Source organism: Rattus norvegicus, chromosome 5 (assembly GCF_021556685.1).
Source record: "Rattus norvegicus strain SHRSP/BbbUtx chromosome 5, alternate assembly SHRSP_T2T, whole genome shotgun sequence".
NCBI lineage: Eukaryota > Metazoa > Chordata > Mammalia > Rodentia > Muridae > Rattus > Rattus norvegicus.
Window position 1 is genome coordinate 149,608,599 of NC_141538.1, and position 24,252 is coordinate 149,632,850.

Consider the following 24,252-nt stretch of genomic DNA (forward strand, 5'->3'; position numbering starts at 1 on the left):
ACTAGGCATGCTAATGCGTGCCTGCAATCCCAGCTCATGGAAAGTGGAAGGTAGAGACAGGAGCATCAGAAGTTCAAAGTTGGCTACCAATCAGGTTTAAGGCCAGCCTGGGCTGGAAGTCTTGTCTCTAAGTAAATAAATAAACTTGCCTTTAAAATATCCACTGAGGTGCCAGCACACAGCTGTTAGGATGGCTGCAAACACCAAGCTTTGCAAAGAAGCAGGTCACTTAGGATTTCTGTGTACTACTATTAGTGAGGCAAAACAGTGCAGCCACTGTGAGGAAGGAGTTGTCCAGTCTATAGAAAGTTAAATAAACATACATGAGGTTCATGACCCAGAAGTCCTGCACTGAAGACAGACCAACGCAGAATTATAACAAGGCATTCCAACGCCCCCTTTCATTATTGATGAGCTGGTATGGGAAGCCACTACATATTTGGAAGACTTAAACCTTTATGAACTTGACCTGAACTGGCATTGCATTCCAAACGAGCTGGATACATATGCTTTTCAGTGAATACAGAATAGTTTCTGGTATTGATCAGACCCCAGGCTCAATAGCTGTAAACGATTCAAGACATACAAGCGCTGTCCTCTGACCTCAACGGTAGTAAAACTCAATAACAGAAAAAAATACCTGCGAAAGTTTGGAGATAGAAGTTAAATAAGATAGTTGTAAATAACACATGGGTCAAGGAAGGAATCTATATTTTTATAGTATTCAGAAATGACCAATCGGAAAAATAATATCAAAATTTGCAAGATGCTACAGATTGGGAAAAGTCCAAATGTTAAATGGCTAAGTTTTTTTTTTTTTTTTTTTCGGAGCTGGGGACCGAACCCAGGGCCTTGCGTTTGCTAGGCAAGCGCTCTACCACTGAGCTAAATCCCCAACCCCAAATGGCTAAGTTTTTAAAACAAGGAAGAGATTCAAGTGGGCCGCTTCAGTAGCTTTCTATGGATGTGATAAAATACTGGAGGCAAACAGCTTAAAGGTGAAAAGGGTTACTTGGCTCACTGTTCCAGAGTTTTCCCGTAGGGTCTCTGGACCCAGTGTTTTGGGACCTTGATGGCAACAATCACGGACAATCATGTGTGGCAGAGGGGGCTTGTTCCCCTCAAGACAACCAATGTCAGGAGCCATAATAGGACAAGCTAAACACTAGCAGGTGATCTTCCTGAGATGGCCTGCTTCGGATTATAATCTAATCTGTGACAGATTCACTCTTATGAGGCAAGGAAATCTTTCATTTTAGGAAAGATTCCTGCTATTGATATGCTTTTCCTGTTATCATTAAACATATATGACAGCAGATCTCTGCAGATCTATCACAATGTACTGCCTCGCAGTGATGCTGTATAGACAAATAGATGATTTCTTAAGTCTTAATGATGATCCTATACGAATTCCTAAAATTATATCAGTGATTGTTAAGCTCTTTTTTAGTGGGGCTGCTATTAGGTCCTTTTTCTGATAGTCAAAACTGCAGTGAGAGCTCTGCCAGTCTCCCAAGTGTCACCAGTTAATTGCTCTTAGATGGTAACCAGACTTTCTCCTACTCAGAACACATTCCAAGAGGTTGTCAAACAATTAACCAAAGGTCATAAATAGGAAACTAACGGTTTATTATAGGTGCTAGGACAGAAGCTAAAATATCGACTGGGTTTATCTATACAAAACTTCACTAATAAGTTACTTATGGTTTTAAACCTTCAGTGATGCTGTGGAGCCATGACAGGTGATGGGTGGTTAGCCAGACAATTACTCCTAATGTATATGCATGTAAACATTCTCTGTTGTAAACTTTTATTTCAGTTTATGATCTGAATTTTTTTTGGTGTGACCTCGTGATGAACTTTTAAACATGCGATCATGTATTCTGAAAGATGTAGAAGTGCTGAGGACAAAGGGATGAGAAGCAGATAGAAAATAATTTTTTGCCTCAGGAGAATTTTTTCCCCTTTCCCCACATAGAAGAATTTTCCCCTTCCCCACTTAGGATCTTTCCGCTTTCCCCCTTTTTCTTAGATAGCTTTCATAGGAAACTTTTTACAACTTAGAAATAAATGCTATAATCACTTTTCAACCTGTCCATTTTTCTTCCTGCAACTTCAGACTAGTAGGCTGAAAGTTAGAGCCGAGCAGTTTCTGCTGAGATAGGACAAAGGCCACGTTTCTTAATCCCTCCCACCCCCCCCACTGTCTGGCTACAGGTGCCAATCACCTAAGCCAGCAGCCTTTTACCCTCAGAAAGAGCAAAGAACGTTTTTTAGAACTTTTTAGAAGTTACCATCAACATTTCAATACAGTTAGGGAGCTAGAAAGACCTGCAGACTTTAAAGCCAAAACTGTGACTTTTGACCACTACCCTATCTAGGCCAGGAGGCTCCCAGCAAACCAAGAAGCAAAAGAAAAGGAAGGGACAAGAGCCCAGTAGCCCTTCCAGGGCGAGCCACCAATGAGCCAGCTTCCTCCCATGGGCTCTACCTCTTAAAGGTCCCACTATTCCCTAATAGTACCCCAGGGGACTGTTTTAAATCCAAAGGTTGACCTTCTCATATTAAGGAATTAGGAGAGAGAGCTGGAGAGATGCCTTAGCCATTATGAACACTGGCTGTGAAATCAGGAAGACCAGGGTTCAGAGCCCTGCACCTACTTAACAAGACAGGGGTTCTGTGCTTGTCTATAACTTCAGCTTTGGGGGAGGTGGTTGGAGACTGGTGGAATTCTGGGACTTACTGGTTTCATCCTTCAGCTTCAGGAAGAGATCCCATCTCAAGGGGATATGTAGAGAGCAATAGAGGAAGACACTGGCTACCCTCTTCTAGCCTCTATGTAATTCGGACACACATGTGTGCATACCACACACTCACACACATGCACATACACACACATATATACACATACCACACACCCACACTCTCTCACACACACCACACATAACACACACACACCACAATACTATTTAAACACAATACATACATATACCACATACACACATTTACCATCACACACACACACACACACACACACACGAGTACACATATACACAGACCACACACTCACCCACACTCTCTCACAGACACCACACATACACACACATCATAACACAAACACACATAGCACAATACTACGTAAACACAATACATACATATACCACATGCACACATATACCATCACACACACACACCCACACAAATACACATACACAAAGACACGCACCACGCCTAGACACACACACACACACACACACACACACACACACACCACCCACACACTTACACAGGCATATACTCAAACACATATAACACTCAAAAATATACACATAGACACACGCAACACACATACCCAAAAAGACACACAAGTAAAATAAATCTTTTTGAAAAGACATTAGAAGACAATTGACCAATCCAATGGAAAGTTGGTAAAAGAATTGAAAATCAAGTCAAAGAGCTGAAATCTATAAAATAGAAATCAGAAAGTCAATACGGAGATCAACAGAGCCAAAGTTGGTTCTTTAAGAAAGTTAACAAAAGTTGATGAAGCTCTAGGCAGATGGTTTAAGAATAAAATAGAAAGATAAAGGTTAAAAATGACTAGTGACAAATGGAGAAGCCTAGCAGCACTCGGAGTCGGAATACACAGGAAGGGATACAGCCTCGGACTTTATACCAGCAAGTGGAGCAACTCGGGCGGAATGGGAGAACCCCTAAATAAGCAAACTACAGAAGAAACTATCAAGGAGAAGAGACATTGCAGTGTTTGTTGAAACAGCTTCTCTCTGTGGAACCTGGCCTATCCTGGAACTCATTATGTGGACCAGACTGGTCTTACATTAAAAAATATAGAAGTAACAATGTCTAGTGAGTCCCTCACACCCATCCACACCCACATACACAGTCTCCTGTCCCAGAAGATTCACTTCATGAACAGTCAAGGGAACGGTATACATAAGCCTACCTCGAACCGAAACCTGAGTCCACCCCGCACCCTGCACAGCAGATCAGACACATGGGACAGGAAGAAAAGACACAAGACACAGCCCCCATGATTACAGAGGCAGGAAATCGGTAAGGGACACTTAACAACTCTTTTCCAAAGAGCACATCATGAGCAAGCTGGGTTTGTCCCAGTAACGAGAGATGAGTTTCAACATTTGAAAATCAATTAGTGTAATTCGCCATATTAAGGAGCTGGAAAAGGAAAACAGCGTGATCATCAAAGTAGGTGCCAATTATTGAAATAAAATCTAATATGAATTCATTATCAGCAAGCTAGAAGCTTTGCCACTCAGCTGCCAAGCAAGCATGTACGAAGCAGCCATAGCTAGCCAGATTCTTTTTTTTTCCCTTTTCTTTTTTTTTTTTTTTATTGTTTTGGAGCTGGGGACCGAACCCAGGGCCTTGCGCTTGCTAGGCAAGCGCTCTACCACTGAGCTAAATCCCCAACCCCAGCTAACCAGATTCTTGATACGAGAATAAAGCCAAGACGTCAAGATGGATGCCTGCTTTCGCAGTGGCTGTTCATATGCACCCCAGAGGTTCCAACTAAAACACGGGGGCAAGAAAAAAATAAAGGCGACCGTATCAGAAAGGGAAAAATAATGTACCCCAGTGTCAAGGTTGCCTGTGTAGAGAACCTAGTAGACCGTACAGAAAAAGAGACTTTGAGGTGTAAGATCAATACTGAATAGCAAGCAACACAAACCAGAAATAAAGATTTAAAAAGGCATGGATGCTTAGCATAAATCTACATATGCAAGGATACACTCGACGCAGGATGTGCTAAGCCTGGACCCTAAATGATGTGGAGTGGGGTTTAGAGGACCTAAGGAAACACGGACTTAAAAGAGAAACATCTTATTTCCAAACTGTGAGCCCATCAGCCTTCCCCTAATCATCAGATGAAACAGTCACAGGTGAAATTGCCTGCGGTTGGGGCATTTGATCAATTGTTCCTAGAAGCCATGTAGAAGTGCAGAGAGCCTCGAATGGACAAAAGGGAAGAAACGTCTAGATGCTGTATAGACAGAAGGGTTCCATAGGCAGTGTCTAAAGGTGTGATGGCATGGGGTAGTGAAGAGGAGAGAACTGATCTGCAAAATCAGAGAGCCTAGAAGTAGACATGGACATACAAACACACACAGATACAGACACACACATAAACACAGAAGCACACACGTACAGAGACACAGACATACAGACAGACACACACACAGATAGACACACACGGACACACACACACACACAGACACACAGAGAGACAGACACACACACAGACACACACACAGACACAGAGAGACAGACACACACACAAAGACACACAGACGCACACAGACACACAGACATGGAATGTTTGTTTTGACAAAGGTATAAAGAGATTCAGGAAAACTCAGAATCTCCCACATCTTTGCCAAAGCAACTGGGTGTCCCATATCAAACACAGTTCTCTCTCTGCCCCACCAATAATATAAAAGTCATAAAGGATTAAATTTAGAACCTAAAGGTTGCAGAACTTATAGAAATGAATCAAGTTTTTGTAAAAAAGAAAGCATGGGAGAATCTATTTTTGACTTTGAGCTAGGCGAAGATTCCATAGTCCTAAACCAAAAGCATATGGAGAAGGGGGGAAAATGACAAGTTCGACTTGTCAGAATGAAAAACCTCTCTTCAAGGAACAATGAAAGAAGCCAGAGTGAGGGGAATTGTTTGCAAATCAGATGTTTAATAAGGGACACACACAATAGAGAACAGCTCTAAACATCAACAACAACAACAAAACAATTTAATTAAAAAATTAAACAGAAACTTTTCCAAGAAAAAAAAAAAAAAGGACAGATTAGAAAGTAAGCAGCCAACATTGGTCAGTGTCCACAGACATCAGGGAAGTGTGTGTCACAATGAAGATGTTTGGGGAGGACGAGGACGACAGAGACTTACACGCAGGAGCCCCTTGGTGAACTGCTCCGGAGGACAGTATAACGGCACCTTAAACCCTATGCACTCACCCTTGACTGGGTCCGTTCGTTATTGATCTGTATAATGTTCGTTTAAAAGAAAATAAAGTGCACCAGTGTGCAAAGGGCTGTACTCAAAGGCTCACAACCATTTCATTTGGAACACCGGACTGAAAATGACTTAAATGCCCCCCCGGGGTGTGAATGGTGAGCCTGTTCAATGGAACAGGCTTTGATGCTAAAACCCAACATCCTCAGCCTTGAGATAGCTCAACGGTTAAGGCATCTGCCACCAAGCCTGACAGCTGGTTCAATCCCCAGGAGTCACGTGTCCAAAGGACAGGGTCAATTCACCCAAGTCGTCCTCTTTCCTCTACACTCAGGACTTGTCAAACAGTGTCCACACACATTCATGAATCACAACCTCTGGTCTTCCAACGTGGTCTGGTGCAACGAAAGGTTTGCGACCAAGGCTGACTGGTCCCCAGGACCCACACGGTATGAGGGAGAACCAACTTCCAAAAGAGGTCTTCTGTCTTTCCCCTGTGGCAGACACATATATAGGCACATGCCTGTGCCACACACCAAATAAATGTAAAAGAATGAAAACCTGCACTACTGCTACCCACAACACGGCTAAATTTAAGATGCTTATGATATATGAAAGAAGCCAGCCAGACACACACACACTGTGGGATTCCCTTTATATAAAGTCCCAGAAAATGAATTCTGATCTCCCGTGGCAGCAGACAGATGGACAGAGGGGCAGTGGGTGGAGAGGGGTGCTGGGATTGCTCCAGGGAACAAGAAAGATTTAGGACAATGGATGTGTTCCCTGTCTTGACGTAGGGATGGTTTCATAGCCATGCATGTTTGTGTCACACACACTCATCAAACGGCCCATTTTAAACAGTCTCGGTCACACCCCAACATTGCTGCTAACTGTACTCCTAAAACTGAAAGGAGAGAAGACTCCAGATATGAGCTGCCTTCGGTGAACTATTCTGTGGGCTCTGTACTCCCTCCACCTTGGTAGGACTAATGGGGCTGGTGTAAGCATTGCCTGGGACAGACTGTGGGTGAATCCACCCAGCCTCCTCCAGCTCCAGTTGTACAGGTGCAGGATAGTGTGTGTGTGTGTGTGTGTGTGTGTGTGTGTGTGTGTGTGTCACCACTCAAACACCTGACGGGTCAGGAGGCTGATCTCCACCACTGTGCAGGAGCCTCGGGGACCCTGCAGCCAGCGGGTGACAAGTGTTCTCTTACTGCTCATTCATGTCCAATAATTTAATACAGTTTTGACATTTCTCCAGCTGAGTGGCCTCCAGGGCTCCAGCCACATGCAATCAGGTGGATAAAAGCCAGAGCAAAGGGCGTGGAAATGGTGGCTTTCTGTCATTTCACAGCCAGCTCTGCCAGAGTCTGGCAGGCACAGGCACAGTAACGGACAGTGAGAGAGAAACTGAGGATCCTGGGAAATCGTTAAGTTCTGTGAGTCACCTGCTGTCCCACTTGGCAGAAGGGGACCAGGCTCTGGCTTGGAGGCTGGTAAGGAAGCCTAGAAAGGTACTATGCTCCGTACTTGTAGACCCCAGCAGGGGAGACTGATGCAGGAGTGTGTGTGACACACACACACACACACACACACACACACACACACACACACACACACACTGCACCTATTTCCTGTGGTATCCATCACTGTCACATGCAGGAATTTGTTATGGTGGCCCCTCAGGCAAGGGGTGGTGATAGTTGTGGACTCCGGATGCTGTAAAACAGTATCAGTACCACACTGCAGTCGGCGGGGCTGGTTCACTATGGAGATGGTTCCCCTAAAGGGCCTTCCCTTCTCTCCCTCTCTCCTTCTCTCCCTCCCTTCCTCCGTCTCTCCATCCTTCCCTGCTTCCCCAGCTTCCTCTTGCAGGTAAAAGAGACATTGTTCACTGCCGGGGCAGTGGAGGTGCTCTTGTCCTGAGACAACACCCACTAAGAAGGCAGACAAAGGCAGTTCCTTCCCAGACTAGTGCTGAAGGGACAGCGCTGGAACCAAGGTGAAGGAGGCTAGGGGATTGCGCCCAGCTCTGGGTCTCCAAGCTCTACCTGAAACCCAGGATTGGCTTTCTGGGTGATCCCGCTCTGACTTGTTCCCAAATAGGAAGAAGTTCCTATTGGGTTAAGTGCTCAGCTCAGTGCCCCTCCTGCAGTGGCAGGGCTTGCCTCCCTCCCAACCCATAGGTGCTGATGCTCACGCAGCACCCGCAATAACCCAGAAGTACCTAGTGAGTGGCGGCTGTGCGCCAGCCCGATGTTCAACGCGTCCATGCATGACCTCGCTGAATCTTTAAACAGCCCCGGTGGAGATTCTACAGCGATTTGCTGGAAATCAATTGAGCCAACGGTCAATTCACCAAATGACCAATTTGCCATAAATCAGTTTGCCCAATGATCTATTCCATGTTCAGAGACAGAAACGCTAGCTTGCTTCAGGATTTAAAACAAGGCAGCTGGGGAGGGAGAGAGATGGAGGTGGAGGAGGAGGAGGAGGAGGAGGAGGAGGAGGAGGAGGAGGAGGAGGAGGAGGAGGAGGAGAGAGGAAGAAGAATGATCAAGAATGGATGGGGGTGGCAGCAGTGGCAGCAGTAGATGCTCCCGGGAGCCAAGACATGGGTCCACAAAACCAGAGGGCCAGGAGTTGGTGTACTGAGCTAGAGGGCTGTTTTCCACACTTGGAGAACCAACTCCAGCATCCCTCTCACTTGGTGAAATCTACTGTGGATGGCCTTCCTAAGATGAAGAAACTGAGGCAGAGACAAGAGACCACTGGCTCAAGGTGGCCCAACAGGCGGGAAGGCACAGAGGCTCAGAGAGGTCCGACAGTAAGCCGGAATCTACTTATGATCACAAAGGCAGTGGGTCTCCGGCTTTGATGGCCACCATCCTGCCAGCATCTTTGGGGCTACCCAAGACACCATGAGAACATTGTATTTCCTGTGAGCAAATCAACTTGCTCCTACTGCACAGAAGAAAGATAGTTGTCTGTGTATCAAAGATTCAGAAATGAACACCTCTGCTCACTCTGCTCATCTGGTGTCTCATAGCTAGGGATGACCTGAGACTTGACTGACTGTGGTCCTCAAAGGCTGCCCTCCTCTCCCCCACTGCCAGCTACACCGCTGCTTTCTCTCCCATACTTCCTTGCTGGTCACGTGATGCGTGGGACCCGGAAGACGGCTTCGGAATGGCTGTCTCCTATTAATTAGGATTTACTTCCTTTGTTACAGAGCTGAAGAGATAAGGATGTCTCTGGTACCCTTCTTTGAAAAACAAGAATTTGTCACGATTGTGGATTTGTTTTAGGGGAGCTGTGGTGTGGGAAACGTTGAGAGAAGTCTGTGTACTAACATACACCCCATCGGGCAAGGCAGGCAGGATGGAGGTGCGGTTGCGAGGAAGAGACACAAGGAGCTGGGACATAGGAAGAATGAGGAGGTCCTGCAATGGGACCAGTCGAGTTGGCCTCTTTGTGGTGATGACAAGGTGTCAGGGAGGAGTTACGGGGAGAGAGGTGCATGGGGTTCAGGTCTGCCAGTGGAGACACTCATTCTAGGTGGCTGTCAACCCCCCACCCAGTAAGCGACAGGCACCCTCTAGCACTGCAGTAGCCCGTCCCAGTCAGCCCTGGGTAGTGCCAAGCAGCCACTTCAGGGATGGGCAGTAAGAAGCAAGGAGCAGAAACGGTGGACTCCAGACAGGACAGACCCCGGGCATGGATCTTCCCGTGCGTGTTTCCAAGGGTTGAGGCACCTATTCTTACTCCTACTTATTCCATAACTTATTTTGTTGTGCCAGTTCCTCCCAGTGTGGGCTGTGATTGAACATACCCTATTCTAGTTCCCCGCAGAGGGTTCTGTGATTGGATGTAGCTTATGCTAGTCCCTCCCAGACTGGGCTGTGATTGGATGTATTCTGTCCTAGTTCCTCCCAGACTGGGCTGTGATTGGATGTACTCTGCAGCTGAGGCCTCAGGAAATATCATTTCCTCCTGTTTGGCTTTATGACTGAGCATCCGTTCCCGAGGCCTTCTGTCCACCCATGACCTGCCTGACCTGCTCCTCTTCCAGGAAAGCATCAGACAGGACTCTTCTCTCCCACTTTGATGATTAAGGGCGGTCCAGGGAAGTCCGTGGCCCGTTGTTTTACTATGTCCTGGCTCTGCCCCGAGGAAATTCACACTTGGCTAAGGGTCAATCTATGCTTGGCCAGCCTTTTCCTGGCTTGGAGTTGTGTCTTTACCTTGTCAGTTCGTCATCAAAGACGGACCAGAGTCCAAGTGTGGGCAGTCAGATGAGGTCGGAATAGGCTCGGCATCAGCTGCCAACGCTGTCCAGCAAGACAGGTAGCCCAGGATGGTACCGACCTCCTGTGTTTGAAAGAAACCTGATTACGGTTCGCAGGACAGCGAGGAGAGGGCTGTGTGCCACAGGCTGTAGCGACAGAGGCTCCAGGCATGTGTCTTCTTTAACCCTTCTCCCCTGCCAGGTTCTCAAGGTACCTGCTGCCCTGTTGCTCCAGGAAGCACAATCAAGACGCTCAGGGGCCGAGATTTAAAATTCTGTCAAGGAATATATTTGACTCTAAAATCTAATCTGGGATTCTGGGATATCAAGTATGGGAGGCACAGGGAGTTCGGAAAAAGAAGGTTCCAGACCTCCCTCTGCCTCAGTGTGTGAGGAGTGTGCTAGGCTGATTTTAGGGTTGTGTTCCCAGATTCCATGTTTCCTCTCATGACTTCACCTAGTTTATTCCAGTTTGTCCCTTCGAGGGGTGACTCAGCCACCTTAGAAACCCCCTCTCATTCTCTACCTCTACTCAACCCTGGTTGCCCAAGAGCATGGCTGGATCTTCCCTCAAGAAAACCTTGGCACGGACATCTGTTTCTTAACTGCCTTTAGGATTCATCCAACCGTAACTCCTCCCCTCCCCTGAGGCACGCCCTCCTTTGACAGGGCTGCACCACCCCAGGCTTCCCTTCCCTGCACATCACTATTTCTGCCTGTGGGGCTCCTCAGCACTGTTGTTTGCTGAGCTAAGTGAGGTTAAGCTGTCCCCAGGGATGCCTATGCCCACTCCTCAGAGTGGTGAAATGGACCCTGAATCCCCAGGGACAGAGCCCATGAGGCCAAGGCCTCGGCAGATGGGCTCCCAGCTGAGTGTATCTTTTCCCTGGGATATTAATTACGGGAAGGAAGGCAGGCACAGTCTGGATGCGGATGGAAATTTCCCGGTGCATTTTGCTCAGACAAGAAGCAGCCGGAGTAGAGAGCAGCAGTCTCCCCTCCTCCCTTATCTGTCTGTTCTTCCCAAGAATGAGCCTGCTTCTCCATGGCCTTCCCGTGCCCACAGTCTGGTCCTCTCCAGGGCTCAGAGGAGGCTTGGCCTGCAGGTCAGGTTCTGCTTTGTGGAAAGGAAGTTGATTTCCCAGGGACAGGCAGGCAAGGTGGCTGGGAGGTTGGAAACATGTCCCTCAAGGGATCCTCTAGGACATTGTCATGACCCCCAAACCATAGTTCTGCCCCAGCAGCTGCTGAGCTGGGGTCTTGGAGTCAGTTACTGCTGTGAAAAAAGCCAGAGTCCAGTGCTTATAGACTCAGCCATGGTATAAGCCATCTCTTTTGTCTATTTCAGCGGCCTTTTGGGAGCACCCTGTCTGGCTTTGGTTATTTGGACCCAGGCTAGGGTCCTGGGAGCTGCAGAGGGCTCTCTAATCTCACAGGAGGAGATCAGAGACTCCCAGGCTTCCTAGACAAGCCTAGGAAAGTCTGGGACTCAGGGGCCAGCAACAGTGTACCAGCTCCACTTGCAGGACCCAAGGGGCGGTGTCTCTCTATCCACCTCTGTCCTTCGGGGTCATGCCTCTGGGACTCCAGTTGTGTGGACCACTGAACACTCCTAGTTAGCCTAGGCTCTCCTGTGATGTTACTTGGAAGGAACTCCCAAAGGCCCCCAGGTTTGGTTTCAGGCCGCCTGGTGGAAGCTGGCATTCCTATGCCAGGGATTCACGACCTGCAGCCTTCGTGAGGGGACGGTACCTATGACAACAGAAGACAGATCGGACTATGTGGCCTCATTACGTTCCTGCCTATGTTCTTCAGTCCTGCCCAAGCTGTGACGGCTGCTATAGTAACCACACAGATGAGGTGACAGAGAGCGCCTGGACACAGCCGGGAGAGCATCTCAGCTCCCAGAGCCTGTGGGGTCCCCATAGATTTGAAGAGAGAAACCAGAGCCTGGAAAGCCTGAGCTTGAGACCTCCCAGGGGAAGAAAGAAGTAGGGGGGTGAGATAGTGGTTTGACCCACACCCCTCCTAGGCTCTTGGAGGATATTTATATACTGAGATATGTAACCCTTTGGACATAAGACAATGCAGTTGACTGTCCAGGACATCGACAGCAGGCCCTAGGTCCTCAACCCTTACTCTGTACTGCACTAGCTCCAAGTCACTTCAGGGTCTCAGGTGCCCATGGGAGAGGGGCCGATGCACCTCATTTCACAGCCAAACTGAGCTCTTGAGAGGTGCAGTCGTATGGCCTTGGTCACGTGGCAAGCAGATCACATCCTGATCATTGTCCCCAGACCCTGTTGTTCCCAGACTTGCCTGGGTCTCTCTCTCTCTCTCTCTCTCTCTCTCTCTCTCTCTCTCTCTCTCTCTCTCTCTCTCTCCCTCTCTCTCTCTCTTTCGAAACTATGAGTCAGAATTTGGTGAGGAGACACTGCTTGTGGTGATGTGAATAAAGGATATGATATGACATGTCAGCAAGGAAGACAGCTTGACAGTGGCCTGCTCCAAAACTGGGCTCAGCCTACTGTGGCAGAGAGGCTAGCTGGTCCTGATGGAACTGGTTTTCAGGTATCCCAGGTAGAAGACATCTCCCCGGATGTAGGCTAGAGGGAGGTATGTTACAACTACTGCAGCTGGAAGTATCAGACTCAGCAGGGCAGGGTCCTTGTCCCCAAATGGACCTCAAGTCACCAAGAGCTGTGCAGTCTCTGTGCAACACTGTGGTTAGATTCCTTAATTGAGAAAGATACAGTAGCAAGAAATGGAAAACTGCTTCTTCCGCAGTGTCCCTTCAGCGCCCTCTACTGATAGAGTTGGGCATTGCTTCATGGTTCACAGAGGGAAGGCTGGGGTGGGATTGAGAACCACCAAGCAACAATAAACCATGGTCTGCAAACAATGGCTGGCTGTTCACCTGTAGCCTGTGGCTGCTTTTGAATGGGTTGTGAGCTAGAAACCCTTTTCCCTTTCTCTTAGTGATTGAAAGAAAGTCAAGTCCTCCATGATACCCCAAAACTGTATGATTCATGACTACATTTTAGATTGTGTCAATTTTTTTAAAAGGCAGAGATGTGAGGTTTTTTTTCCCCTCTGACCACACCTGCATCATTTTCTGGAGATTTCTCTGGGCCCTCCAACCCCCAAATCATCCCTAATATATTTAGTATCTGGTCTCTACAGAAAGCATAGACCCTGCTCTAAGTCACTAGGGGTTCAGCTTCCTCAGTCGACAATGGTCCAACTGCCACGCCCCAGCCCCAGCACTGCCCAGTCTGGGAGACATCAGGGACTCTCACTGTGGTGTCACCTATGAGCCTTCGGGAGGCAGGGACTCTTATTTCCTAAGGTCTGTTCCACCAGAGGTCTCTGGGAAGGTGCTGGGTGAGGTCATCTGTAGTTGGGACATGTTCCAAATGCACGTACAGCTCTATGGCCAGATCTGAGCTAACCCTGATTCTGGAACCCAGAGGCCAAGTGCTGTCCATCACTTCATACAGGCCTTCATTCTCCCTTCCACGGGCATCTTATACAACACCCATCCCAGCCAAAGACACATTCATCATGTGTTGGAGATGGGCCCATTTCACAGTCAAGGCAGCTGAGGCCCAGAAAAGCCACCAGGTAGAGGGGTTTGGGGGGAAGGAAACGGTAGAAGCTTCTGAAATCTGACTTCACACTCTAGCCCGGATGCCTTAGGTGAACTCCCACTTTCCATTGCCTTACCCATCCTCTCTACCTCTAGTCCAGGGTCCTGCACACAGCTGTCTGCCTCAGCTCCTCTATCTTTAAAATGGGTCTAAAACCAGATAACAATGAAGGTTATAACATGATAGTGCTGACTACAAATGTTTGGGGTCACACTCATAGGCATCCAGGGATGACAGTGGCCCTCAGGACACAGGTAGGACATATCTGCTAGCACATGGAAGGTGCCCAAGAAATGGTAGCTCTTGGGGTACAGTGCTCTCCCCAGCTACTGGGTCCCATGATCAGAGCAGTGCCTCCTATTCCAACCACCCATGGTGACTGGTGAAGAGCTTCCCAGACACCAGCAGCCCAGGAGAGAGGATTCTGGTCTAGCGGAGCAGGAAGCCCGGGCACACTAATTGCATTCTCGGAACTGGAGCAGATGGAGGGAGGGGGTCTATTTCTCTCGGTTTTTCAAAGAGCTTTGGTCTGGGAGATAACTGTGTAATTAAAAGAAGAGAAATGCAAAACAAGCCTTTTAGACAGACCAAGCCGTCTTCACCCCCTCGTAAATCTATTAATGAACTGTCATTGTGAGATAAAACCCTGTCTTGACCTGAAAACCAGTTTGCCAAGAGGCGGGGCGAGAACACTGGCATTGTAGACCTAGGCCTCACGTGGGAAAGAAAATATATTAATCAGCTTAGCTCTGTCTATCTGCACAAATTCAAGAAATATCTATTGGTTGCCTAGTGATATGGCATTTTCTACCAGACACTGGCTGCCCTGGGAGACCCTGGTTTTCCCACACTCTGGAGCATCTGTCAATCAAATCTGGAACAGGAGGTCTGAATGAGGAAGGCTTACAGACATGAGTGGAAGGGAGGCTGAGGTTAGTGGCAGTGGGTCTGAGCGTGTCCTCAGAGGGCCAGGCTGCCCTCCTCAAAGCCAGTTGTGGAAGAGTCATGCCCTATACAGGAATGAGCCAGACCCTTGAGTGTTATAGACCAGGCTCCCTCGAAGGAGGGGGCTCATGGGGAGACATGGGGTGAGTCAGGAGAAAGGCAGGAAGCGTATGGAACCTGGGGGAGCACTGAAGTATGTGTGGTACTTCGTGGCTGTTCCACACGGCAGTGAGTCAGCTATTCTGCAGCCTGGTGTCAACTAGGTGGTCTGAGGAGGGCAGTAACAGAGGCATCCCCAGCTGATTGGGCCTGACGGGGGCCAGAATCCCTGAGGTCATCTAGCAGGGAGCCAATCATCACCTGCCAGAGGATGAGTGTCAATCAGATGCTGGCAGGTCCCAATGGAATGTCCCTCAGCTTCTCCCTCTGATCCAATCCAACACAAGCAGACGACAGTCCCGCCCATTGAGCACTACCCCCTTGGGCCCTCCACTCAGACCTCTGTCTTCTCATTGCTCTTGAGAGAAGAGGGAGTTCTGGGTTTTTGAGTGGGTGAAACCTCAGATCTGGTCTATCAGAGTACTAAATGCCCTTAGAAAACACAGTGATAAGGGTTGGGGATTTAGCTCAGTGGTAGAGCGCTTGCCTAGCAAGAGAAAGGCCCTGGGTTCGGTCCCCAGCTCCAAAAAAGAAAAAAAAAAGAAAAGAAAACACAGTGATTGGTCCAGGGACAGAATGGGGCCAGAGAGGGGGTGGCAGTTGATGTAGATGCAAATGTATTGATGGTATTTGCTAAGAATGTTCAAGAGAGAACTCAAAAGCCAACCAACCAAACAGACAAAACCGGGCTCCCGCTTTGGGGCTAATACAAATGAAACCGCTGCTTACAGATGTGCTGTCTAGAAGCTCGGGTCAACAGCAGTCCATCTCTACAGAAGGCCACCAAGCTGTTATTGAGGTGACAGACCTGCCTATGCCCCTAGCAATGCAAGGAAACTGGACGGGCTCTGCCCAGACTGGCTGCTCGGTGTGATTCAGTCCCACCATTTCTCTGAGAAGAGAGGCTCTATGCTACACATCCCTCCCAACTTGGGAGGGCCCTCTTGTCACATGCTTATCAGTGTCATAATCTGCTGTCAAGTGTCCTTGGTATGTTTTGGTCATTTTTTATTACCCTTAAAATACTTTTTTTTAGTATGTGTGTGTGTGTGTGTGTGTGTGTGTGTGTGTGTGTGTCTGTGTGTGCAGGCACACACTTGTCATGGTATATGTGGAGGCTTGTTGCTAACAGATCCTTTCTTGGGAGACTGGAACAACATTCTCCATCCTCACAAGGTCCTAACCACAAACCAAAGCATGACTTCAGCACAGTTTCCTCCTGGGCACTCAGTGAGATTATTGGGTTTCCTTACAGAGCATGGTGGCCCCGCAGCATGCAGAAGGCTTCCTGTCGAAGCACAGAGGGAGCCTCTTTTCCCTATTCTTCCCCAGACAATATCCTCTACTCTGCTCTGAGACCTCAAACCACATGGCATCAGGCCAGAATCACAGGTGAGTGGCTTAGGAGGAGTGACCTGATATCCTGGTGACATTATTCTCATCTCCCCAGGGAAGGACTTTTAGCAAGATGTCAGGTGGTTGGAAGGGCATGACAAGATGAGAGACAAATTTTCAGAGGCCTCTGGTGTGGCTCTTGCTGTGGACAATGGCTTTGTGTCTTCATCCTGCCTATCCTCTGTTTAAAAAAAAACATTTTGGCATATAGCTGATGACATAATGCTAGCCTCCTAGTGCTTTTCAGATTTGGAGGCCCATCTGAGAGACACGAGACACGGAGTGCATCTGAGGGAGCAAGGATGGGAAACTGAGTTCACTGAGGCACAAAGGCCAGGTACAGCTGTGGCATTCTTGGGAACTTTATTGTTAAGGCAAGGTACAAATGCTAGCCACTGAGGTGATGAGGGGGTGGTCTGAAATATCCTGGATCTGCAAATGCTACATAGTACTCAAAGGATAAAAACAGATGCTCCCAGAAGCCATATGGTTATTGATGATTGAGAATCTTAATGGCAGGGATGGATCACCTCCTAGTTAATGCTGCTTGTGGAGGCTGCAGAAACCCCTAAACAATAACTACTATTGCCACTGTGTTTGGCTGCATTCTGGAACTCAATGGTAAGACTCTATGGTTGAAGATTTCCTAGGCATTGGCCATAGGACTTGAAGAAACAAGTGTAACACCAGGTTAGAAATGTCCCCTCCCTGAGACAACCAGAAGGTGCTACTAGAGCTGCTGGGGAGAATTATAACCCAGAGTCCTCCAGAGCTGTGAATCCTGCATGCTTCACAGTGGACGTCCTGGCTAGTGATTGATTTTCTGACTGGACTTGAGGCTGGCCCTAGAGCACCCAGTACTGGGAACTTAGGAAAAATCCTGTAGTCAAGGAAGGCAGAGTAGAGAGTAACAGCTGTTGTTAAACGAACATCGCGTGCCGGGGAAAGTGCTTCTCAACATTTGCATTCATCGCCATAGGTCTGCCGGCTGCCGGTATCTGTTTGGATATTTTTTGCACTTTCTGCCTTCGTCTCATTTGTGTTTTGTAGCAGAAGGAATAACATTGATATCCATCAACAATCATGTTCTGGATGACAGGATGAAGGAGGAGGTGTGAGGGTTTGGTGCCTCTTTAGAACTGAAGTCATTCATGTCTCCCCCTTCCAAGGCTCAGGACTGTTGTGGAAGAGGGGGACAGAAAGAATAGAGGAGCTGGAGGAAGGTGGAGTTCGTAAATCATCATTCTCCAAACAAAACAGCCATCTTCATGATTTCGGCAGCCATCCATGCTCCTGCCAGAAACCTCAGTAAACTCACGGGTTCCCCAGGGCGGACTGTGGTGGAATCCTGTTTTGATTTGTGATTAGGACCCTAGAAGGAGGTCAGAAACTTGTTTCCCTCCTCCCCAGGGAAAGGAAATTCATCAACAAGGTCAGAGGGCAACTTTTAAGAGTCAGATGTCAGGGTTGTATGACAAGTGCCTTTTTACTCTTTGGGCCCTCTGGTAGACCCTATTGCACCTTTCATAAGGAGACCTTTTACTGCACAGTATGGGGTTGAATCTCTCTGTCTGGATCTCAGGTTTTCATCACAGTGTGCCTACAGAAGGTGAGTCTGGGCAATCTCAGCCATAAAGGAACATTCTAGAATAAGCATCTGGGGTCTAGATGGGTCTGATGGTACCGGAGCCAGAAAGGCTGGAGAGAGATAGAAGTTGTCCTCAGCTGCAAACTGGTGAGGGGCAGGCAGCCACACTGTAGCTATCAGCAGACTTTAGGGCCCTGGGTTCAATGTGTGTCTGTGTAAGGCTGGGGCAGCAGCGCAGTAGTAAAGCATCTGCCTGATATGTATTCAGGTCTTGTGTCCTGCTCCCCGAAAAGCATGAGTTCATATGCAAATGCAAGCATATTCATTTCGGGCAGCCTGCAGAGCTAGGCACTGCTTTTATCCATTCCATCTCCCACAGGGAAACTGAGGCACACAAAAATTGTACTATTCCGTAAGGATCACTGGTCAGTGTAAGCAGAGCCTGACTTGTCTGCAGCCAGCCGAACCCTCAAGCCCAACTGTGCCTCCAGCTCCATCTTGTCTCCAGGACTCCTAGGACACCCAGGATGGTTGACTTGCTGGTGAGGACATAGGCAAGGTGCTGGCTCTCAGAGCTGACTTCCTGCTGTCTGGGCCACTGCACTGCCTTGTACTGGCACTGACCGAGATGAAGAGCAAGACCCACGGGGAACACAGAGTGACATTTTGCAGCACAGAGAAGAAACAAAAGGACAGAGGGAACGGTAGCAAGCTCACAGCATATGAAAAGGCTTGGAGATAAGAGGGTAGGGTAGGCTGAGGACTCCAGAATACAGGCTGTGGCCATTACATCAGGAGCGTCCTGGCTGTGGCACAAAATCGACCAGAAGCAGCTCATGGGACATCGGTGACATGTTGTGATTAGATGTAAAGACACCAAAGAGAAAGTCAGTGAAGAGCCCCAGTTGGCTGCAATGGAGCCAGAGTCTCTAGTGAATCTCTGGGCTGGAGGCTAGGGTTAGGATGCTGGTCTCTGCCAGGGATAGGTTCTTGGGTGCTCAGCTCAGGGCTGCCCCATTAAGAGGCTGAGAGGATGGGCCATGACCTTAGGTATTCAGGAGTGACCCTGAGCCACAGGACAGATCCTTCTGAAAGGTTCTTCTGGCTGGCACTTGCAAAGGCTGCATTCTCCGATGTAGTCCTCAGAGGGTGGCAGGAATCCAGGAAGGGTTAGACACCAGATCTCAGGCAGAGACTTTTAGGTTTTGTAAATCTAGGATGATTGGACAAGACGGAGTGGCCAGACAGTCATCCACTGGCTAACTGCACCCGGCTGTAACAGAAGCCTCCCTGATACAGGAAGAAGTAAGCTCAACAGGCTGTACGCCTTCCTCTAGGAGCCCAGAATATGGTGTAGGCCCACCTCATTCCCCACAAGCAGCCTAGGGACACCGTGCACCAGCTCATTAGATAAGGGCTGGAGTTATGCCATGCCAGGTCACTCGGAGCAGACCCAGCACCTCTCTCCTAGTCCATTCCCCACCCACTCTTCATCTGCAGAGGCTGTCAGGCTGGGCATATGGGCAGCTGGTGCTGGGTCCTAGGACTATTGGGAACAGATAAGCAGGTTGCAGGAAAGATACCTGGCCAGGGGCCTTCTGGTCCAGGCCCAACCAGGGAAGGCACTAGGCAGAGGAAGTAGAGGAGGCCCCTCTAGGGTCCGAGGCCCCATCTCTTTCCTGCCCCAGGTTCTACATGGCTGTTCACAAGACTCACCGAGTGCCATTCTATAAGGGTTTCATAAATAACCACCACTACCTGTTTTCCCAGGCACATGCTGGCCCTCGGGTTACCTCAGAGGCCATTTTCTTCTTGGATCCAGAAGCAGGCCTGATCCCCTCCCCCTCTTCAGGGAGGAATTGATTGTCATGATCAGCCCAACCTCGAAAGTGGCAAGTGGCCTGACTTGCCCTCATGCTTGGCAGCAGAAGTGAAAGGCTTCTCCATGTCAAGTGTATTAGCATTCCATCTAGGCTCCGCCCACAGTTACCTGGCAATAGCCAGGTGTACCTGACCTCACTATAAACTATAAAAGGGGCTACTTGCCCCCTCCTCACTCTCTTCCCTCTCTGTCCCTTCTCTCCCTATTCCCCTCTCCATTTGTTCCTGGCCAGCATCTCCTCTACTCTCTCTCTCTCTCTCTCTCTCTCTCTCTCTCTCTCTCTCTGCCTTTCTCTGTTTCTACTCCCTCCTCAATTCCCCTCCCCATGCCCTAAATAAATTCTATTCCATACTATATGGGTTGAGCGGCCGGTACCTCAGGGGGAAGGGAAGTCTCAGCACGGGCCCGCAGAGGCACCCCCTTCCACCTCACCATACCATGCCTCTACCAAACATACCCTGGTTCTTTCTTGATAAAACACAGCAAAGTACACGTTGCATGTCTCCAAGTGGTAAGTCCTTGTCCTTGTCCCCAGCCAAGGCCCCAAGATGAGATTCAAAGTAGAATTGGGGGTGAAGAGGGGTATAGGAGAGGAATTGGGTTTGGGGGTGCTAGAGTAATTATTTGGTGGTATCAAAATAACTTAGAAATACTCCCCAGAAGATAGGGTGATGGGGTCACACAGAGAGGGATCAGCCTAGCAGGGGCAGCGGCCCTGCGCTCAATTCTTCCTTCGGCCCTGGGCTCAATTCTTCCTTCCACAACCTCAAGGCAACCTGAGAAGGCAGAGCTCTCACAGTTCCTAATCTGCAAATGAGGCTCAGAGTGGGGAAGAACCTACCCAGGGAAGCAAGGTCACAGGAAGACCCCACCTCAGGGAAGTGAGGTCACAGGAAGACCCCACCTCAGGGAAGCAAGGTCACAGGAAGACCCCACCTCAGGGAAGCAAGGTCACAGGAAGACCCCACCTCAGGGAAGTGAGGTCACAGGAAGACCCCACCTCAGGGAAGTGAGGTCACAAGAAGAATTCACACAGGGAAGTGAGGTCACAAGAAGAATTCACACAGGGGAGTGAGGTCACAGGAAGACCCCACCTCAGGGAAGTGAAGTCACAGGAAGAACCCACACAGGGAAGCAAGGTCACAGCAAGTGCCTGAGCTGGTGTGGCCTAGCCTGTTTGACTACTTGACCTCTCAAGGCTGTTCTAATTTGTCTTCTCTTACACTGCAGGCCTTCCAGAACATTCCCAACCTGCTGATCCCCTTTGCAGTAGGATAGGCCCAGGTGGCTCCAGGGACCCTAGAGGTGGACTCAGATTTGCTCTTCATGGTCTGCAGCTCACAATGCTACTGGCCAGTTCTAGCCTCCAGCTCCAGGCTCCTCCTCACCTGAGGCCTGGGACCCTCCCTCATGCCAGCCCCAGGCTCCCTTCTCCAGCTTCTGGCATCTCCTCTCAAGTCCCAGGCTTTACCTCTTACTCCAGTCCTTCAGTCCTACGTTACTTCCTGGACCCCATACCCAGACCTCCCTTTCTCCCCTCCAGTTTAGCCTCAGTCCCCTACCCTCAGGCTGACTCCCTAGAAGGCACCAGGAATGTTTGTACTATGCTTGGGGAGCTTGAGAGACTGGCTCTGCTACCACAGCAGAAGCCCAGGGTGTCACTCAGCAGGAAGCATGGGCTACTGTAGTCAGAGGGCCTACGACGTGTTATGTGTAAAGCAGGGATCCAGTAACTGAGGGGTTCCACCAGCTACTGAGACCTGGGCTGGCCTCTGGCATTCCTCCTGTGTGACCTGGGGGAAGCTGCTTAACCTCTCTGGAAGTCAGTTTCTTCGGCTTCAAAAATAGATGCATCCAGCTGCAGAAAGAAAGGCTAGCTGGGAAAAGTGAGCCAGTGACTGGGGCGGGGCCGGGTTGTCTCTGCCAACCTCAATTGCGCGCATGAGCCCTTTCATCTATCACTTTCAATTGTGTCTTATATTGGATTTTTGAGAAGATCTGGTCAATCAATCCATGCTGTGGAATGAGGCTGTTTCCAGAGCGTGCGGTGGGGGGGGGGGGGGGGGCTGCCCCGGACGTCCTCCCAGGGCAAACACTCACCTGCATTTTGTGTCCCTCTTTCTTTATGTCAAGGTAGATGGGTAGATGCCATTTTCTTTGCTGGCATGACTTTTGTGATCCCCACCATGCATCGGATCCTCTGTGCCCTGTTTCTCCTTTTCACTCGGTACCCTTTGCGATGTGCGGTGTGGACATGCGCAACCGTGGCTCACTCTCCTTGCTGGAACCGCCGCGCGAGCTCCATTCTTCCCTCCAAGGACTCTGCGGATGTACCTAAACTAACTGTTGCTCTTCGGGCAACTCTTGCTTGTTTATCTGCTGTTCAGACCAGGCAGCTCTGAACATTCCCGCACGAATTCCCGGTGCACCTGCATAGCAGATTCTCTGGGGGAATGTTCTAGAAGGGGAATTGCTGGCATGTGGTAACCGTGTTTGTTCAACTTCACAGGTTGGTTACAAATTGTTCTGCTCTGTGGCTGCACCTGCTTCCCCTCCCAGCCGAGAGCTGTGTAAGGTTTACAGCTCCGGACCCAGATTGGAGTCTGCGAGGTATCAGAACTGTTGCCAGGAGAGTGAGCATAAATACCAGCCTCTCTCTCTCTCTCTCTCTCTCTCTCTCTCTCTCTCTCTCTCTCTCTCTCCCTCCCTCCCTCCCTCCCTCCCTCCCTCCCTCCCCCCCTCTCCCCCCTCTCCCCTCTCTCTGTGTTGTGCACGTGCACACACATTTATATATGTCCTGCATGTAGAGGCCAGAAGTCAATTCCCCATGTCCCTAACACTTCCTATCCTGGATTTTTGGAGACAAGGTCTCCTGTTGAATCTGAAGGTCCCTCAAGTAGGGTGGGCTGGCTGCTCAGCATACCCCATGGATTACCTGTGTGTGCCTCCCCACTGATGACATTTAAAAGCTCATGCCGCATACACCTGAGCCATGGGACTCAACCCAGGTCTTCATGCTTGGGTATCGATACCCAACCAAGCCATCTCCCCAGCCACAAGATGCCCATCTGTATATTGTTCATGAGATCAGCTTCCCTGACCATGAGGGAAAAGAACCCTAGTTTCAACTCATTACAAGTCTTTGTGTTTTACCTATGAGATGCCCCATTCGTGTCTAATTTCCCCCTCTTCGTTGCCATCCTCCTGATTTCTCTGAGTCCCTTGTCTACTTAGGATAATAGCTGTTTATTGATCACAGCGTGATATCTTTCCCCACTCAAGGTTGCCTGTTTATTTTCTCATAGCTCGTGGACACTTAAGATCATCTTTGTTGTGATTCAGTCAGATTTTTCGATCTCTTCTTTCCATGGTGCGTCCTTTCAGTAATTTGGGAGAAAAATATTATGCTACTAGAGGTCATAAAAATAGTCCATATTCTCCTCTAAAATATTTAAAGTTTTGCGTTGTTGTGTTTAAATCTCTATTCATCTAGAATTGATTTTCTAAATTTCTTTTTTTTTTTAAAAGATTTTATTTTTTATCTATGTGAGTACACTGTAGCTGTCTTCAGATACACCAGAAGAGGGCATCAAATCTCTTTACAGATGGTTGTGAGCCACCATGTGGTTGCTGGGAATTGAACTCATGACCTCTGGAAGAGCAGTCGGGTGCTCTTAACCGCTGAGCCATCTCTCCAGCCCTGGAATTGATTTTCATGGGGCTTTGGATTAGATTTTTATTTTATTTTTCCATATGGACAGCCTATTGTTGAAATGGAGTTCACCCTTCTCCAGCGGATCATGGTAATTCCATGTCCTCCGCTGGAGACATAGCCACAGTCCTCCACTGGATACCCATAGTCCTCTACTCAATACCCATAGTCCTCTGCTGGATACCCACAGTCCTTTGCTGGATACCCACGGTCTTCTGCTGGATACCCACAGTCCTCTGCTGGATACCCACAGTCCTCTCCTGGATACTCACAGTCTTCTGCTGGATACCCAGAGTCCTCTGCTGGTGCTCTCATTTACGCCATGTGTCCAGTGGTTCACACAGTCCTTACCGTCTGAAATGGCTCAGCCCCTATCTTATTTTCCGGGTGTGTTTTGTGTACTTCGTGGGTTCTTTTTTGTTATAAGTCTTATAATCAGCATGTCAAGTTCCTCAAAATACGCTCTTACAACTTTAAGTGAAATTTTATAGAGACCTGGTGGGTGTTGAACCCTCCCATTAGTGAATGTGATATGTCTCTCTGCACTTCCTCTTGGAATATCTTGCAATCATTTTCTCTAGAAGCATTCTGAACATTTTTATTGGCTGTGTTACCTGTTAA